The following is a 10,969-nucleotide window of genomic DNA, read 5'->3' as shown; positions in this document are numbered from 1 at the left end:
GCGTGAAATCGTTCAGATATTAAAACACCAAAAGAACCGCTGCAACATCACAAACCCGTTTCTTCAGGAGGATTTGTGTTTGTTGGCTGACTGTTGTTCAGTCTGACCTCTCCTTGAAGACTGTTTTCTTTTTCCAAAGTATTCCCAGGGGCAGTGTTGTAATTTAAAGAAACTTTTGACCTTGCTTCCCAGCGACTTTGTGATGTTTCCACTTTTTCTGCAAGAAATAAAATATAAATGAAGGAAAAGAGTCAGGAGGCCAAGCAGTGAGGGAATAGATTTGTGTGTGGAGCAGGACCTGTGGGACCGAAGGTGCAGCCAAGGGCCAAAGAGTTGGAGCACTCAGCTGTTGTTGCTGGAAAGCAGAAACACAAACGTTGGATCTATTAAATGTCAGCATCACAAGTCTGAAGTCTGCTGCTTTTAAAAACAGGAGCTCATCTTTCTACCGGATCATTTCAGTCGGATCATTTAAGTTGCATTTTGGTGGCCTACTTGCATAAAGTTTGGATTTTTCCATCTAAAACCCTAAAATGCTTTGCAACTTTAGGCGACAGGAGTCCCAGTGGACTTCCTGTTTCTTCTTAAGGAATTCATCTTAAAATGATTGTTACCTAAAGATGCTTTAGGAGGAAACAGAGGAGCTCCATTTCTTCACGGATTATTTGTGTCATAACAATCTGTCAGGACATGAAGGCAGTTTCCACCAATATGTAAAAATATATTTTTAATAAAAGTTACATAGTGTAGCTTTAATGTTCATGAAAGCAGCTGAGTTTTGTCACATAGTGCATCAGTAGCCATTAGAAGAATGGTGCAGTGTGGACATAAGCGGTGCAAACACAGCAAACAGCGCTGCAAATGCATGAATGACGCAAACTCCAAAATACAAATGCAACAGAAAAAAGCTGCAAACCAAAATGATCACCATCAAACAAAATAGAAACAAAAACCTACAATAAAAAAAATGCTAAAACCACAGGAAATAGAAGCAAAAGGGGAAAAGCTACAAAGAGCAAAATCAGAAAATCTGAAAAGCTGCAACTTGCTCAACAGAAGTCCTCCAGACCACTAGGTGGAGTCTGGAGCACATCAGAATATTTATCCTGACGTTCAGTAATAATGTAAAAGACGTGACAAACCTTTTCTTTTCCCCTCCAACCTTCTTCTAGACATCCTACCTATACTGAGTTGGTCTTCTCCCCCTAGTGGTTTGGAGGATTTCAGTTTTGTTGAGTGAGTGCAGCGTTTCATACTTCCTGTTTTTTTCACTAATTAGCGAGTTTTCTTCCTTTCTCCTATTTCCTGTGTGTGCAACTTTTTGTTTGTAATTGCAGCATGATTGTTCATTTTATGTTTTCATTGCAACATTGTTTGCAGCATTTTTCTGTTGTTTTGTTTGTTTGTTTTGCATTTGTGTGTTTTGGAGTTTGCATCATTTATGTTTACTTCCAAACCTGACAACAGACTCACCACAAATTCATATTTCCCCTCTCTCGATAACATTGCTCTTCCTAAATGACATTGATTTGTTGCATTTCGTCCGCTTTCTGCTTTTAAATTTGCCCTTTGAACTTTGGATTAATTTCGTTTGGATATTGTTTCTGTCTGCGATGTTTCTGAAGGACGTCATATTGTGGCAAGGCGTGTGCACCTAATTTCCAGGCGCTCCAGTTTTTATATCCCTCACAAAAAGTGTGGAAATTGAAAGTCTCTCCAGGTGGAGGAGTGATGAAGGTCACAGTGGCTCGGATGGCTGAGATGTGGGGGTTTGTACTGGATAATTTCTTTCCAATAGGGAGGACTGAGCACATAAATGGTTTCTACTCTCTCACTGATTTCCTCTGGGGAAATTTCCACTTCAGAAAAGAGCGTCCGTAAAGGAGAACACCTCCCCCAGCTCTCGTTCTGTATATCTTCATGTCTGCTTTGGTCTGTGGGTGTCTTTCATTATATTTCTCTTTGTGTTTCATGACTGTTGCTTTTTGTCAAACGTACAACATACAACCTTTGATATTTAAGGGCTTTATTTCTTAAATATGTCCTTTTATCTGTGCAGACTCATCAGTTTGCAGGGGAGGAGTTGAATGTTTGTCCTTGTGAGTTCAGCCTTTTTCTTGCATAGTGAAATAAAAACATCAGAAATGTTTATTGCTTTAAAATGGTGCAGTAAATAAAATGAACAACCTTAAGACTCAACATGCCTTTATGCTGCCTGACATGATTTACACTATAAATCTGATCTTGGAGGGCAAAAACTACGGTGGCCCTGAAGTGCAAACCACATCAAGAACCTCTTCCGTTTTGTTATGTGTTCAAATATATTGTAGTTGTTTTTACTTAAAAGCTACAATGAGAAATCAGTTGCATGATAAATCCATTTTTTTCTACCAAAAACTGGATGATAAAAATCTTGAGTGTTTTGGTCTCAACTAGCCTTTTATTTTTTGTACAATATTGTTTAGAGAGACTTCATAATTAATTTTATTTGTTGTTGCTATTGTTTTGTTTTTTTGATATTTAAAATGTGTGCAAGTGTTAAATGTTCATTAGAACTTATAGTTTATTGATCTTTGAGTGTTTTTGCATTAATTTGCCACCATTACCTGGAAATGGTTTCAAAACAACATTATTGTTTACTGCAATAACTTCTGGGACAATTGATCCTCCAGCATAATTTATTATTGTAACAGGCCTTTTAGTTAATTTGTTGTGTTTTTTTATTTATTTGTAGTTGTGTTCAGTGATTTGTTGATGTGATTTGCACTTCAAGGTCACTGTAAAAAAACTGACTTAATTATAAAGATGTTCATATCAGATTGTTTTGTTGTTGGGTCTCAATCTTTACTGTTTGTAGTAATGATTGAGGATACTATAAAGCTGCATGGACAAAGAATTTGAGCTGCTTTCTAAGTAGATAATTTGGAAAAGAATGAAACTTTTCCTTACAGATATGAAACTGTAAAAGATAAAACACCCAAACTGTCCCAGGAGGTTGTAGTTAATGAATGTGGTCCTTAATTACACATCAAAATGCAAAAGAACATTGTCTGCATGGCCCATTAAGCTCACTTGATTTATAGACTTGATTCACAATTTTCTTGTAAAATAATTAACATTTTCAGCAACCTGAGGAGGTAAAATGCAAACATTCAGGAGGAAGCTTCCCAAACATGATGGTAAATTCACAGAAATCTGCTAAAAGCAGAAACTGAGGGATTAAAAAAGGGATTCCAGGTTTGCTTGTTCAGATGACGTTCACATAACTTCCCGGTTGCACCGCAGCAGATTTATGTGACAATTCTCCCATGTCTTGCGCCGCGCTGCATTTGGCCTTGTGGAGAAAAATCAATGGCAAAAAATGATCAGCAGTCAACCATCTGTAATGTTTGTGGTGGTGAAATCTATAGCGGGGCTTCAGGATGAGTCGATTACTTGTTTCCAGACTGGAGGCTCATTAACTACGAAGAAGAAAACGCGTCACGGATCAACCAACCCTGATGAGTGTCTCCGTCTTCAGGGAGCAGGGAATATGCTTTATGACACTAATACTGTGACTGCATCTCCTGGCCTTGATGTGGTTTATTTTGTTGATGCAGGACGTCTGACTGATTTGCACTCAAATGGCTGCTGTTGGTTTTCTCCAAGCTTTTATTCATTCCGGAGACGTTTGTATATTTATCCCAGTTAAACTACAATCACCGACTGAAGGATGGAGGTTTGCATGTGTTTCTGCACTCACCTCTTATGTCCAACATTTTGGGGGTTTTTTCTCCCCTCCAGCATTACCAGAATGACATAACATTGTTATTATTATAACATATAACAATATAATAGTATAAATATCTGTCAGTGGTGCTGTAACCTGCCATGTTGTCTTAATGGCTTATGAAAACATACCTTGCTGGTCTTCCTGTGGACCAGGAGCTTTTACACCTGATAGTTTGGTAGATCTGGTTTGATTTGGGACCAAAACTTCAACATTTCTTCCACTTCCAGCTGCTGGGTGTTTCTTTCTCTCTGCTCTGAGTCAAACCAACCAAACTCTTTGAAAAAGAGTGTAGCGCCTGTGGGGGCGCTGCACCAAAAACCACTGAATGAAACAACATAGAAAAATCTGAAGAAAACACAGAGCGCAACTTCTTAGTGCATAGAATGTAGACAAACATGGAGTGGCATCGGATTTTAGTGGTTGTAGGATTTCTCTTTAGTCGAGCCATTTCTGCCACTAGCGCCAGAGTAACGGGTTATTTTTTTGTTGTGTTTACCCAGAATGCTCTGCGTCATAGTCCACTTCCTGCTTTTTGAGTCGTTTCTGGTCCACTTGGCATTCACATATGCATTCAAACTTCACCAGAGTTCACGTCAAGTGAACCGAGACAGAGATTTGTAGAAAACAAAACCACAAAATGAAGAAAAAGCCAAATTATCAACAAATATTTTGACTGAACTCTTTCTGAAGAAGAGCCTTTTTTTCCCAGCAGCCATTTAAAATCGGTACTCCATCCATCCATCATCCTCTCAACCTGCTGAACCTTTGCAGACCTGCCAGAGAGCTGCTGCTCATCTTCAGCAGGCTAAGGCCGAGAGGCGGGGAAACCTTCGACACGTCGCCACTCCATCACAGCGCGGCACATTTATTCAACATCTTACCAACAGTCCTGCCATAAATTTAAACATCCAGCATCCCAACTAGATTTCTCTCAGCATTTATGCAAAGCAATAGTTGATCTTCTGAAATCGATAAATACAGATGTATTTTTTGTCCTGTTTGCAGCCAAGCAACAAACTGCCAAAACTTCAGCTCATAATGCGACTTTGTTCTGAGAAAGAATGGCTGCTCAGCATCATTCTTTTACACAGAGACTCACTGATTGATGGGTTGCATAAAGCTTTTCTTTTATTTGAATGATGTGTGCTGAAAGGAGAATGGCTACAATGGACAAACATGTTGACTTTGGAGTTTCTTCGAGCTTGCATTGATTTTCCTGTGATTGCTTACAGACTCCTCACCTTGCATACAAATCCAGCTTCCACTGTTCTGCAGAAACTGGCTGAAGAAAAGGAAAATGAATGACTGGTTAAATGAATCTTGTCCCTTTTTTCCCAGCCTGACCTTGACTGTGTGTTTTTACAATGGAGGAAAATGATTTCCGTAATGATCCGGCTTGTTCCTCTTTCAGCCGGTTCTCCCGTAGGCATGGGGGAATAAAACTTATTAAAGCACCCTCATTGTCCTTGCATCAGCCGCCGACAAAGACTAGAATAAGGATTGAAGATGAGAGGAGCCATTTGGACTATATGAAGGTGAAATCAGAGGAAACCGATATGATAAATGAAAATGTTGTCATTTACAGACAATTTTTAACTAATATAATACTTTCCACAATATATATCCTCTCTAAAACAAAAATAATAATTTCTTTAAAAAAAACAAAAAACATTTAACACTGGAATCAAAAAAAATATTTATATCCAAAATAAATAAACAAACAACAATAAATAAAATGGATAGTGAAGTCTCAATAACAAGAAAACTTCTGAGTTTGAAAAATCAAAATTCTTTGACTTGAAAAGAAATTTCTAAAAATGTAATCTCAAAATTTCTGAGTTTTTTTATAAAGTTTTTCACTTTTAAAACTCAGAAATTTTCTTACGTTTTCTTGAAAGTTGTTGAGACTAATCTCAAAATTTCTGAAATCTTTCTGACCTTTTGTACATTTTTTATATAAAATTTCTGACCTTTCAGTTTTCTAGCAAATTTTTGACTTTTCAAACTTAAAAATGTAAATTATTTTTGAAAATTTCCAAGATTAATTAAAAAATTTCAGAATTTTTCTAGAAATTTTTTGAGTCTTCAAATTGAAATTTTTTTGTTTTTCTAGAAAATCTGATTAGTCTAAAAACAAAAAAAAATTCTAGCTAATTTTTGACTTTTCAATCTCAGAACCTTTCATGTTTTTTCTGATTGTCTAAAACTTCAGTTTGTTTAGTGGAAATTTCCTTTGTGGTATATTTAGGCAGCTTATTCAGCGTAAGGGATTCGGTTCTCGAGCAGCTCTGGGGACGAGTGAGCGGCTCAGAAAGACATCGACCCAGTGCGTGTGTCTAGTCAAAGGCCTGCTCTCTTCTTTTATAGATAGAGGTTGGATCTCTGTACCAGTCCAATAAAAACGGAAAGCATGGGGATTATGTGCTGCTGAAACATGTTGGTATGAATGCAAGTGGGTGATCTGCACTGCAGGCGAGCAGCTAGCATGAGTAACTCCAGCAGGAGGAGAACAAGTAGAGGTCATAAAATCTATCAACTGTCTTCATTCTCTTGCTTTTTGTGCTAAAGGATCAAACTTTAGCTTAATTAAAGACACACCACTGTACCTCTTTTTGTCACTTTCCATGAAAAATCCACACTGATCCAGCAGAGTGGATTCAATCTATCAAATCTTTTTAAGGAAGGAGCTTCATCAGTCCCTAGATTTTTGCTCTTTTTAACATGAAAAAGTAAGACGTACAGATGGTTTCTTAATTTGATTCATTGAGCGGATAGCAAACATCATCACCATCATCACAGTGAGCAGAGGTGTTTGTGAACAGCAGGTCTCCTGTCTGAGTGGCTGATCCAGATGGCTAAATGTGATTGGAGATGGTCGGTGATTAAAGGCTGGTGCCAGAAGTAAAGCCATATGGGCCTGGACTTTTCTAACACAGAACCATGAAGCAGATTGAAAATACATTTTTATCCCAACATCTCCCAACACGCTGCAGAGCTGCTGAATTTTCTTCACTCTATCAAATCCTGAAGCTCACGATGGAAAAAGTTTCGAGCGTTCATCCTGTCCCTCTCATGCTGGAGGAAATCCAGACTGATGGCGACACGTTCCCGTCTTTATGGAGCAGAAGTTGAAAGATTGAACCCAAAGTAGAGTTTCCTGCACAAAAGATCCAGACATTTTGGAACTGAAAAATATTTTAAAACTGAATTAAAAGTTTGAAATTGAAAATAATAAATAAATAAAAATTTTAAACTGAAAAAAAGTCTGAACAGTTGCATTTTTTCCATTTCAAACTTTTTTGACAATTTAAAATCTTTTTCAGTTTCAAAAGTTTCCAATTTCAGATTTTTTTTTGTCAGTTTCAAATCTTTCTATTCAGTTTCTTTTTTTTTCAATTTCAAACTTTTTTTCAGTTCCAGATGTTTTAAGTTTCAATTTCTTTTCAGTTTACATTTTCTGACTTTAGAACAAACTCATTTAGCTCCACAGATTTAGAAAATAATTTTCTTACATTATCAAAACTTCTCCTGCTCAGAATTGAGATACAAACCAAATTTAGTTCAGAAATGAATTTATGTTAACTCTTCCTGTTGTCTTATTTGTGGTTTTTGGCAGTAGTAACATCCTGCTATTGATCACCTGACCTGTATGACTAAAAAAGTGTTTCGATATGGCTGTAAAACCACTTCATCTTTGTGCAAAAATGTTTTATCAAAAAACCTGCTTCTAATCAAATGTATTTTTGTAATTTAAACTTGGGCAGTTCTATGTTTGATGGAAATGCAGCCACTACAGGTCCGACCATCGCTGCTGATCTGGTTGCATCATGGTTCTGGCCCCTCACATGTTCTCCCACCGGCGTGCCGTGACAGTGAAGCTCCTGTCTGCTCCGCCCTGTGGGACCCTGATGATAATAAATGTCTAAAGTCCAGATGGATCATATTCCCCAATCTGCTCGGCTCAGACCTCGTGGCCCTGCAGCCTGTTGTTTGCCCTGCAGCGACTTTCACCTTTCAACTCCGCTTTTGGAGCATCTGCTATTTCGTCTTTGGACTTTGGTTTCTTTTTCAGCCATTTTCTGTCCTGAGATGCTTCAAAAGAATATATACATAGATTTTTTTTGTTTAAGAAAACATACATACGTTGGATGGGTCCTTTTTTTTACATTAACTGCCTTTTTGCAAGATTTCAGGACTCTTTGTTCTGTTATTATCTTCTGTTACTTGGACTTTTCATCTCCTCCTCTTGTGGCAGTTTAGCTTCACCTGGTTCAAATTCTGTAAAAATAAATCTTCTTTTAAGCACATTTAATATCTAACCAAAAAATAATCATTGTTTTGCATGTTAAGACATTTAAAAGGCCTGAGCTTTTCACAGATTCACTCTTTGCTCCAAACAATAAAGTGGAATGTAAGATTATTGCCTTTTTAGCAATAAATTGTTTATGTTGTTATTTAAAAGAGGAATTAAATTCATTGTTTATTTGCATTTTGTTATACATTTTTTAATTTTGTGTAAAATAAGCTTAAGTGGTTAAATAAAAAAATCTCCAGAATGTACCCATTTTTATATGATTCATCAGAAGAATCGTTTGTTTTAGTCCTTAGAGCTGCAATATGAAATGCAATGCAAGAAAATCTGACTGCATGGAAGGAAAATATAAAGAATCCGGTTAAATTTATCCTTTCTTACTGTGAATCATTCAGGTTTTATTCAACAGCAAGTTAATCCCTTGCAGTGACATTCATGAATTCATTAGTTTACCTCTGAGTAAAGTGGCATTAAATGGAAGATGACCCATTTTATTGATTCAGTGCAGCTTTGTAATTAAGGCTGTTTAAACGGAACCAGTTAATGTTGAATGTTTGGATCGAACACATGAAAGAACCTTCAATGCTGCTGTTTTTTTATCTGGATAATCTAAAAATGCATTGCGTTTTTATGAATGTGATATTTTTGTTTGAGTAGTTTGAATTAATTTGAGTTGCAGCCAGAAATGAAAGCAGTAAGATGAATGTGAGCCATCTCCTGAGAGGCAGCTGGTTTATTTACACAGAGACACTCGCTCTGTCCTGGACAGTTTTAATCAGAATATTGATCTGTGTTCACTTTTAAAGTCGGCAGCATCAAAGTGTTGCAGCATTATTTTCTACATCCATTAACCTAATCTGCTGCCATGTCTGACCTCCACAAACAGCTTACGCTCCGTTTTCCCAGAGCTTCATACTATTAAGATCTGCACTGTTCTTCTAATGAAATGGGTCCAATTCTTCTCTCCAGCACTCAAAAAGCACAAAACCCTACAAAATAATTTTGTCTAGTTTCTAGTGCAAATCTCTTAGTAGACTTGAAATGACAAAACTAACTTACAATTACATTTTCATCAGGACATTGGAGTTTTAAAAATAAAATGTTTAGTTATGAGTGATATAATCTGCCAATTGAACTAGAACTTTTTCATCAATATTAAAAAATTGTTTATTTGAAACATGTTTTTTTTTTATCTTGCTGAAAAGTTACCTGTCAGTTAATTTAGTCTTATTTCAAGTTTACTAAGATATTTGCACTAGAAATTAGTTTCTAAGTTTCAAAAATTGTTGACATTTGGAACTAAGAAATTTAAATTTTTTTTGGAGAGACTTTATGAGATTAATTTTTTGGAGTAATTTTACAACTTTTTTCAGAAGGGCTAAATGTTATTTTGAAAAAAGAAAAGAGAGATGCTTTTCAAAGAAAATCATCTAATTTTCAGTTTATTTTGGGATCAATTGAAGAAATTTATTTTCAGTAACAAGAACAGGATTCGGGCCACTTTCTTTCAAACTGTTCTCAACATTTAGTCAAGTTTTACAAATTATATGAAAACTGATTTGGATGATTTAATTTTAGTATGCTTGAGTAAATGTGTTTTTTCCTTTTGTTAAACCTTGGTTGTAAAAAGACAAATGCATTGTGTTGCACTTTACATTTTCAGTTGTGAGAAAATTCCAAATTTGTATCATTTTTTTAATTGCAGTTGGGGACCGCAAAATATCCATGGAAGGGCAACTAATGGCCCCCAGGCCACACTTTGGACACCGCTATCCTAGAGAATATAAAAACAATCATTAGAAATACTTTAAAGGTGACTTATGGTTGTTCTTTACTCTGATCTGATGTGGTGAGATTTTAAAAAAGTGCAGTTTTGCTCCTGTGTGTCCGTGGTTTTTCTCACTTGCAGCTGTCATTCCTGCAGTGAAAGGAGAGTTCAAGGATTCGTCAAACCTCCAGGCGGGCTCAGCTTCGCTTTGGGTTTTCCCATCGCCACCGAGCCAACATGAGGGGCTTTAACGGGTCAGCTTGTGGCTCGCTGCCAACGCCTCCAGGTTGTTTCATTAAGCTCATCACTATCATGCTAAACGACAAGGTCTTGGACAAAAACGGAAGAGTACAACCAAAACTGAACTGCTGAAGTTATTTATCGTGATTAATCAATTATTGAAATAATTGTCAACTAATGTAGCAATTGATTAATCATTAACTGGATAATAGACACTCAACAAAAGCTGAAAAACAATATATTCAAAGCAGTAATTAAGACAAAACTGTACAAAATATATATACTTCTCCATTTAAGATAAAAGCAACCATAGTTTTAGTTTCACTTGGTTCAAACTTATTAAAATAATGCATTGTTTTGGCATTTTAGGCAATAAAATGTTTAGTTTTTATTTTAAAAAGAAATGAAATTATTTGCATATGTGCATCTTTTAGTGTATTTCTAATATTTTCCTATAAAAAAACAGCTGAAATGGTTAAATGACAAATCTGTAGAATGTGCCAAATAATTTAATCGCCAGAATAATCAATAGAATAATCGATTTTTCCTCTCCACTGTCGCTACATGCATGCTCACTAAAATACTCAATGCAGTGAGACTGGTTTACTTAGGTGGAAACTTTTTAAACTAATTTGAATCATTAACTGAGCTTAATGTACTATTTGATAACTTTTTTTTACAAGGTGTCTCGAAACATTGAATCAGAAAAAATAATTATTCTATGAATATATTTTAATTATTTGATGTTTTTTTGGGATCGAAGCCAATATTGTTTTCCCCTCTGTACCTAATCTTGAGTAATGGAAAGACAGGAGTCTCATATAGCTCTAATTAGAGTTTTTCGACGCCCATCAGCAGCTTATACACCTGCTACCAT

This window comes from Gambusia affinis, linkage group LG19 (genome assembly GCF_019740435.1).
Source record: "Gambusia affinis linkage group LG19, SWU_Gaff_1.0, whole genome shotgun sequence".
NCBI lineage: Eukaryota > Metazoa > Chordata > Actinopteri > Cyprinodontiformes > Poeciliidae > Gambusia > Gambusia affinis.
Note: the sequence above shows the minus strand (reverse complement) of the source record.